This window comes from Phalacrocorax carbo, chromosome Z (genome assembly GCF_963921805.1).
Source record: "Phalacrocorax carbo chromosome Z, bPhaCar2.1, whole genome shotgun sequence".
In the NCBI taxonomy this organism is placed as follows: Eukaryota; Metazoa; Chordata; class Aves; order Suliformes; family Phalacrocoracidae; genus Phalacrocorax; species Phalacrocorax carbo.
In genome coordinates, this window is record NC_087548.1 from 64,380,385 (window position 1) to 64,390,579 (window position 10,195).

Here is a 10,195-nt window from a genome sequence, read left to right on the forward strand (position 1 = left end):
ATACTACTGATATGAGAGATGCCAAAAATAGTTTACTTAGCTTCTGGCATAGGAGCTTCTTTGTCTGGGGAAAGGGAGTCTCCTTAGTGTGAAGCCAGCAAAAAATGGTTAATTCATCCCATACCTCTGCAGAGTAGGATTTTGTTTACTGTGAGCTGAAATATGTTTCAAAGCAGCATTTACTTAGACGTGTCTTCTGCAAGCATTATTTTTCCCTTCCACTCTAAGTTCCTCTTCTCCTTCTCCTGTTGCTGCCTCTCTTTAGTCTTTGCCTGTCTTACTCTCAGTGTCTGTTGGTAGGGTGCAAAAGCTGACCTGCATTTGTATTTTTAGTTTTGCACTTCACTGAAAGTTTTTGATGTTTCTAATGAGAAACTGATCATTTAATAGCGGTGTCTTGGCAGCCCAAGAAATTCTACTCATTGAACTCCCTGAGTAATTCAGAAAACATCTCAGTTGAAGAATGAAACATGGTTTATGTGACTGTGTTACAACAGTTGGAGGAGAGTACTAATGCTATGAATGGTTTATATTACTTTACATAACTGGCATCACAACCTTAGTTTAACATTCAAATAAGATTAGGCAGATAAAGAAGGAAGGCAAGAGAGAGGAAAACTTCAGCAAGCTATGGTTAAGGCAGTCTAAAGGTCAAAATTGTAATATTAAATAAATCTTACATGGTTTTATAAACCTTAATTTATTGTCTATGTGCAACTGACATTTTAGCTCTTGGTTTAATACCAAGCACTTCAAAGTATTCTTGTAGAAGAATAGTCGATAACCCTCTTACACAGTATAATTGGAATTCTGCATGTTAGAACATTTGGTTTCTGAAAGATTTTTGTAAATGTTAATAGCTGTCTTTTAAAATGGTGTAAGTGTGAAATGCTATGAAAAGCAAAGGTTTAAATGTCACTATGTCTATAATTTTCATATTGTAAAAACTAAATAAGTTTTTCAGAATGAAAAACCTAAAGGCTTGCTGCAAGTTTGAAGATATAAGCTAGCTCATTATTAGTTTTTTGAAACTGATATGACAGACATATTTTGTAAAACTGTGTGAGTTTTAGGCTAAAATGTATAGTTGAACATTTAACTGGCAGTGTTATTACTGCTAAATCTTCCAATTTACTGGTACCCATGATCTGAGTATGAGTAATTCATGGCAATAAAAGGATCTACCTGGAAAGCCTTCTAGAGTCTTATCAGAAGTATTCTCCTGTTAAGGACCCACCGGCACTCAGACTGGAAAGCTACTTACATTTATCTTGCTTGAGTGTTAGTATTTTCACCTACTAACAGGGAGCTCTGGTACATCAGTAGGAAGACTTACATTATTTTTGGTAGAGAGGTTGTGCCTAACTGGAATGGAAAGCACAGATGTTCTAAGGTAAAGTGAAGAATGGGTGAATAATGGAGCCATGAATTTTGGATTACTGAAACTTGAAAAGAAGAAATAGGTTTTCATAGCCTAACCTTCTACATTCTTTGTTAATAAAGTCAATAGTAAAGTAACTACCATGCCACAACAAAGGAATGATTATTTGTGACTTCTTTATCCTACCATATTTAAATATGTTTTAAGAATAAAGAGGTAGCTCAAGACATCCACAGTCTCAGCACTTTTTTGAGAGTTACCAAAGGTATCAGCTTACCATTCAGCTGAAATCAAAAGGACAATGGCATTTAGAAAACACCAAACAAAACAAAACAAAAAAACACACAGTATAAAGAGCAGGTAACATAAACAGAAATCATGCCAAGAACGCTTTGTCCTCACAAGTGGGTTTTAGGAAGCCAAAACAATCTTCACCTCATGAACTGTAATAATAAGGATTTACTTTAAGCAGAACAAGATAAGATAATCTTTGTGAGCTAAAGGAAAGTATTCTGTAAAGTCTCATTGCAAAGTCTGTGATGCCTCATTCCCTAAACTGATTTCTTTAAAGCAGTAAGGTTATTTACAAGGTTTTTATTACAAGAGTGCATCAAAAGCCTCCACAATTTTGGCACTCACATCTCCATCCAATAAAGAAACCAACAGGGGCAAAGAACACATCCTAGAGCAATCAGCTACAGCATAGGGGCCAGAGGCCCATCCATCAGGAGGACTCTCACAACTGGTAGTGTATATATTTATTGTAGCAGAAAAACTCCTGTAGCTTCAGTTGTAGGAGGTTGCTGAGTGCCTCCAGACCAGAAAAGGGGATGTGACCTGTTGTGATGATTTTCATCATACTGTGTGGATCTCAGGTCTGAAAATTCTGGGAATAGGGGGTGTGGGGAGAGAGGTGGGAGGAAGAAGAGAGAGTTACCCTGCATGTAGAGAGTGTCACCATGCAGGGATGGACAAAAAAGGATGTTCTACAAGTCTGGAATTAGGAGACCACCATAAACCCCACAGATTAGATTGGAAGAATGTGTTCATCGATATTATTATTCATGGTTTCTCAGTGATGACTGCCATGTTGTTTCTGTGTAAGACAGGAGTCTGGATCTATTCTTGTGTAAGAGATACTCTGTTCTTCTCACTGTCCTACAAATTAGCAAGAAATAATACAAGAAGAAAAGAGGTTATAAATTTGGAAGATTTCTTGTGCCCTGTGTCTTCTGCTCTAGAAAAGTGAAACTCAGAGAGAAACTGAAGCATGGATATATTAGCCTATATTTTATAAAAGCTATTGCCTAGTCAATAAGAAAAATTCTGAGAGTTTTGTTTTTCCCTCAAAGAGTTTTTAGGGCATCATGACTTTCAGTTATTAGCTGTTTGCTTATGTTATTGTTCAAAGCCACTCAATGTATATTTATTTTTAATTTACAGATATTTAATTCTCCTATTCTGTACTCATATAATTATTCAGAAATTTACGGCATTTGAAAATACTGTATTACACATCTTGAAAGCCAAGCACTGACCTTATAAAATGGTCCATTTTCTCCTTTAAGGATAGATTTTTTAAAAATTATAGCAGCAACATAAAAGACAGCTGATAGTTCCAAGTTTCTTATTTACAATAACAACGGAAACCTTCATCACCTGTTAAGTCCAGCAGGCTAATATGAACATGCTGCAAATGTTAGCTGGAGTATATTATGTTAGAAAAGGACATTTGTTCATTTCACTTCCTGAATGATGCATGATTTTATGATGACATTTCTCAATCTTCGTATTTTCCTCTTCTTTTTTTTTTCCACCTTCCATCTTTCAGTCAAAGGAAATAATCAAGTGACCTTGAAATCTGCACTGGCATTTTTCTGGCAGAGAAAGAAGCTCTCTTTTCTCATTTGCAAAAATGAATAACAATTTGATCATTCTTAAAACTTCTAAAAGGTTAATTATGCTCTCTCCATGAGCACTGAATAAAAACCTGCTTTATCTGTGCCCAGATGAAACCCACAGGGCTCCCATTCCCTCTAACTGCCTGGAGACCAAATCCTGCAAGCTGTCAATTAACTCCTATCAGCTCATAGATCTGTGTGAGCTGCAGATGATTTTCTCATTCGAAAACTATGACAGTTCTCATTTGCCAGAGCTGTTGGGTGACTTTAAAAAATTCACAGCAGGGAAGTGTTATCTGGCTTTGGGCTTGGTGGAGAGAAAAAGAAAGAGTGAGAAACCGAGAGGCAGAAAGGTCCTGGGTTAGAGAGAGTTCATTTCTAGCTCTAAGATTTCCATCTGGTTGCAAAACACCACTTGAACTCGAATTGCATGTTTCAAACAATAATAGAAACTGAACGTGGCCATGTACCACAGAGATATTTCCTTAAGTGGTTTTTTTTTAAATATTGCTGCATAATAACAGCCAGCCACAGAGGAGATGATACTGGCAAACCATAGAATTAGTAGAACAGAAACCCCAGCATGAAACATTTATCCTGCTGGTATTACTTCCTGGTTGAAAATGGCTTTTTAATTTGGAAGTCAGAATAGCAATCTGAAAGGGACAGACTGAGAGCCTGTACTTACCTTTCAAGGCGAACAGTGCTGTTTCCAAATGAAACAAGAGGAAGTAAACAATTGCACTGAGCATTTGGTTAACACTATATTTCTGCCCACTTTTATAGTTTAGGGTCAATTCTTGAAGAGTCAGCTATAATAACTCGCAACAGAGCCACAGGAACTGGTGCTGATGGCTCTGCATGTGTTAGAAGCTGGAGCTGAAGTTTTAAAATTTTAGGTCTATTACAAATTGATAGTGTTACACTTAGCACATGCTAACTCAGGAATCTGGGTTCTTCTCTTAGTCCTGCTTTGACCTTTGGAAAACTGTTCATTCCCCCTGTGTGGTATTACTGGGTTAGCTGTAAATATCAATGCCTACTCTTCTAGCCAGACAAAATAACAGCTCAGGTGTATGTCAGCATTCCCTGCTAGACAGTTACATCATTCGATTTTCAACAGAAAAGAACAATGAAAATTACAAATTTTTACTGGAAAGAAAAATATTGATCAGTCTATTGCCTTCTTAATTTCTGTAAATTTAAAATGCAAGCTCTTTGGGACAGGCACAATGAGATCTTATCTTGTTGGAAAATTTTACTCAAAAGAAGACAGTAGTAAATGCATTACTCTTTAGTTGAGAAAATAGAATTTGAGAGCTAATTTTAAGAAAAAAATCAGTGTGATGTAGCTCCACAGTTATACAATTTGATTTGTCGTAATATTCTCCCTTTTCTCTCTCTCTCACTCTCTTTTTCTCATGCTTCCTGATTTGGCAAAGCTATCACCAGGTAAACAGTTCTTGACAGTACAGTCAGTTGGCTGAGCTCTGCAAGGGGCAGGATGGGTTTTCCACAATAAATCTCTGAGTCATACTAAACTATTGCTCTGAAAGTATTAGGAAAGTTCCCCGGTTCTCAAATATGCCAGGATTTCACATAATAATAATGTTATTAACATTAATAAATGACAGATTCCTGGACAACGTACAACTTTGGAAAATCAGACTCAACTGGTTAATAGAAAGGGGACAATAATATTTAAATAAAGGTGGGATAAAAGTTAACTACACTGAAACTTTTGCAAGCACATATGTACCTACAGAGCGATCTGATAACATGGTACCTGATTTTTGGGAAGTTACATGATTCTGTTTTAGCTTTACAGTTCATCTTAAAAATTATTAGTATAATTACTCTGATTTTTCAGCTCTAAAATAATCAGTAATGTGGAATTAAATGATGGATTTTTTTACAAATTTCTGCAACAGATTGCAATGTATTAAATGCATTTATGTGTGAAATGCATAAATATTAATGGAGGTATTAAAACCTCTCTGTGAGGCTTCATCTCTTTTTCGTTAAGCAGCAGAATGAAACAGTTATCATGGAATATATGTTGTTTACATAGCAATATTCTTCCACTTCTTTAAAAAGATCTCATGAAGGCTGCAAATTTACAATTATTTAGTTATATTTTAAATACACCAAAAATCTTTAATGAAAAGTTTTAAGCATCTTAATTATGCTATCAGTATTGCCTGACACAGAGAGAAAAGAAAAACCTGCTAGGCAGTAATTTAAATGGCTGAAATACATGTGAAATATTAAAGTATAATCTGATTTCACTTCCAGGTTCTAACAAGTAACCTTAGAAATTATCACCTTAAAGTTCTGTGTAGCAGCACATATTTTTGAATTTTCAGGAAAAGTCCTGGACAATAGAGCTGAGAGCACAAAGTCATTGAACAATGTACCAGTGTCAGAATAAGTATCCAGAAACTGGAGTTCAAGATGTGAAACCTCTGAGCACTTAGTAAGCTACCAGGCATTTTTATTTGCTCACCTCTTAGTCTGTGTATGAGATACTATCTTTGCTTTTCCTCTGCTACTTTCTTGAAGACCTTGTGTTTTCCTTCCTCATCTTTGGTCATCCCTCTTTTCTGCTCCTTTCTATCACAGCTTCTCCAGCTATGATGTATTTGTTCCTGGTTACTTTCTTTGGGGTAAGAATTATTTATATTCCATCCAAAGTAATAAATCTCTAGAAGGATCAGCAACACAATGACTAGTTTCCTAATTAATGTGCTACCAAAGTGACAGGAAAAAGTAGAAAAATATGGGAAAAACATCAAACACTTCAATGAGGTTCAAGTGTTGCAAAGCTTCATCTGCCAGAAGCACATGGCTCATCAGTGCAGTAGGTGCAGCTCATTCATTAATAGTGTGATTTTGGGAATCCATCAAGAATATAAAACCAAAGGTAGCATGGTCAGGAGAGTACAGTGAACTGAAGTCTATGGCTTTCATCAGTCTGGGGGCAAATGAGGAGAATGGACTGGCTGAACGTCCAAACGGTTTATGGGAGACTCAACAGGACAGTTCATGCCATGGGTAAACTGTGCCTTCCAAGAGAAGGCCTGACCTTTGCTATATGTTTTGAATGTCAAAAGGAAAGGATGCGTACACAGAACATGAGGGGCCCATCTTTGTGTGGAGACTAATATTCCTGGCTGACTTACATGTCTAAGAGTTCTCCCCATTACAGGTGAAGTGGTGACATTCTGGAGCTCTCACTGTGCTGGGTATGCGCAGAAAGGCATTAACAGCCTGCACCTGGGAGCGGCAGCTCTGCTCCTGCACTTCCAATGTCATCAGTGTCTCCCCTTTCTTCAAGTCATTGGACTTGCAGATAGGTTGAATTATCATTTTTAGGCACTCCTAGGACATTTCTCCAGTATTAAATATAGTTGAAGATTTTTGGCAAAGAAATTTTGAAAAGCCCCTGCCAGCCAACAGTGATGTCAACCTACTACATTCCTTGTCCTGTAAAATCAGCATTTTCATCTGCTTTTACCCTGAAAGGTGGGGCAGAATTTGGAAACAAGAGCTTATATTCAAAGCTTGCTGTAACAGGAGATGCAGCGCATCTGTAAAGCCTTGCACTTGTACACACCTGCCAGGTGCAAACAAGGACTTGTATGAGCACGTTTCAAATGTTTACCAATATTTGCCAGTTCAGTGCTCTTAGCTATGTGCCAATGCAAAACCACCATTTGTGCTGAGTTCGAAAACACCAGTGTACATTTAAAGTTTTCTTTTTAATTTGCATACCGTTTTTTGAATACAAAGTAGGAACAGATGAACCCCTAGAACATTTCTGCAAATGCTCATAAACAGAGCACTAGTAAGTTCACTCAAGTATTCTGTGAATGACAAACTGGTTTTCCTCATTTTCCATTTCTGTTTTTTTGTTTTGATTTTGTCCAAAGGAACTCTGATTTTCAGACTATGATTTAAGTAGTATTCAATTTTTCTAATAAATAGCTAGATTTGTGGAATGTATTAAGGATGTAATCAGCTTGGCATTTGGATTACATTTCTATCCAGCTCCCATTATAATCAGGATAAAGATTCCCTCTGATTTCAATGAGCGTTAGATCAGACCAGAAGCACTTTATTTTTTAAAGCAATGTTAAGTGCTGCTGTTCACTGGCATTGTTTCCCAGACACCAGCGATTGTTCACTGACCCAGATGTGAACTTGTATTTTTTTCTGCCTCTGTTTATAGACACCCTTTCTCTGTCATGCTTATCTACCCTAGTCACAGAAACCTGTTTGGCTCGCTGAGAAGTTGTGATGGACCAAATCAAAAAGCTTGCAGAAAACTGTTTATAGCTGAGTACATCAAAACTACTATTTAAAAAGGCACAGAAATAGTATTTACATAGATCAGGGACCTCTGTTTTACTGTTCCTCCTGTGCCATTACTCAGCTACAGGAAGGGAGATTAATACTCAGAAGGGGAAAAAAAAAGCAGCTCACTTGGTAATCCCTAGACACTGGAATGGAAACCCATTTTCGTCAGCTCAGTACTTCAACCTGACAAGGCAAGGCAATAAGTTGCACAAAATTTGGGGTCTTTACCAAATGCCTGCCCATACTTGCGAGCAAGGTTCACTCTTGCAGGACTCAGAGCCCCTTTTGCCTACCAAAGAAATCCAATATTTCTTTTTTTTTTTAATGAAGTTGACAAACAAAGCCTGTGAAAGCCGGAAAGGAATTAGAAAAAATTGAAAGAGGGGTATTCTTATCTGCATTCCACTTCAGACGTAATGATCATGATTATAATTAAAGATGACTTTTCATAGAACAGCATTTTTGGCCACAATTGGGTTCTACGTGAACTTGCTCTTATTCATATAATCATTGTTAGTGTGTCACAGCAAAGCTGCGTGATGTTTCAGACTTTCAGTGCTAGTTGTGTTTGCAACAGGGTCCCAACACTAAAAAAAGTTATGTGTACAATGATCTTGACTTGTTGACAGCAGTAAAGTTACTTTGTATGTGTAAATGAGTGCATTATTTTTCTTCTCTATTATTCATTGTATGTGTGTTCAGAATAATTATGGACAAATATCCTAAAGCTCTCAGGAAATACTTCACTTCAGGGACTAAAGAAGCCTTCCCATTTCTTTTGTTCATGTTCCAACTATTTTTAAATTATCTATGAGCTTTCTAACTATATGAAAATTACAGATAAGTCAGAGCTCACTACCAAATAAGTAGTTTTCAGTCCAAACTTGGCACAAGATGTACATTTTATCAGGAATAAGATAACAGATGAGTTAAAAAATAAAGTATTTACTCTTCAGTGACAGAGGAAATTATAGCAGCTCTAAGATCTGTTTTGTTTTCAAATGACTATAAAACTGATTATCACTGCGGCCAAAACTAGAGATTTGTCTTACATTTTTGGAGGGTTTTCTTCAATTACGAATGTTTTTCCATGACACAAGGGACTGAGAAAGAGCCTCAGTGTGGGATATCTTCTACATCCTCCACCACTACCTCTGGGGTAGAAGTGTAAACCAAACCAGCAAAGAGTTTCGTGGCAAAAATGTGGATGAATATTTAGGGGTTTTGCTTTTTTGTCTGTCTTTAGACTAGATCAGTGCACACCTACCCCATTATGCTCCTTGAAATGTACTGAGGGAGACAATGTACTGAGTCACAGTTTTTGTGACTGTGCCCTATGCTGGTTCTATGAAATGACAACACTTAACCAAAATATTCTTACTGGACAGATATGCTTTAAAACATGGTTAAGCAAACAATGGAACTGACGCTTTTGAGTAGTTATCTTCCGTAGGAGCAAGGAGCTGAGTAGAGGTGAAGACTAAGATGTGACATCCTCTTAAATCTGATCTGTCTTTACATCACTAACTGATGTATGTGACTCACTTGGAAGCATAAAATCTGCAAAATGTGAAAATAAACCTGGTCATTGTCCTGGTGCTCTCACTGATGCAGAAACCTGTGCATTAAGGAACTGCAAGCTTGGAGGTACATGAGAGCTTGTGAATTTAACTGATTTGTGTCCCACATACATCCCATTTTTTGTATACTGGTATTAAAAATGTGAATATCAAGCTAAAGCACTTCAAGAAAACATTTGAGGGGCAAATGTCTAAAACAGTTCTCATAATTTTTGCCCTGAAGTACAGCAGACTGAACACTTTTCAAACAGAATGCCTGTGGATTCTTTGCTGAAGTACTCAATGCCTGAGCAGTAGTTACCTCTGCAGCTGGTTTACTGATAACAGTGGATTAATATTTGACTGATTTGGCCTGCTTTTGTGCTGAATTGAGTTCACATATTGCCTGCTTCTTCCACCTTTTTGTGATGCCTGAACAGATCTACTGCCTGGCAAATATAGGAATATTCAGCTCACACCACTGTCCAGACTATGGGGAGAGGGACGACTTAGAGAGTTAGAGTACTCCATCTTCATTCTCAGTAAAGTCAATTGCAGAGACAGCCCTCACAGTTTCACATCACAACCATTAAAGTTGCAATGGATGGTCTTTCTTTTTATATAGTATAAATCATTTGAATACATTGGAGTTGTATTTCCCTTGTCTGTCTTGTACACTGGTTTAGGATTCTGCTTGTTGAAAAGTCCGTCACTGACAGGACAAAGTACCTTTCCCCTCTGCTGAAAAGTAGATAGATGGTTTTACTGCAAAACATTCCCTTTGCCCATCAGATATGTATTAACACACTTGTAGGCAGTTACTGCATGAAATGCAAAATTTGAAATGACACAGAACTATCTAGAAGGTTTTTTAGCCAGAAAAATGTAATCATGGATTTCCATAGCAACACTCTTGCACAAAGCCTATTCCATATGTGAAAGTATTGTCTTTAAAGAATAGGCAGGTTTACATTATATGTAGACTAGGACAAAGA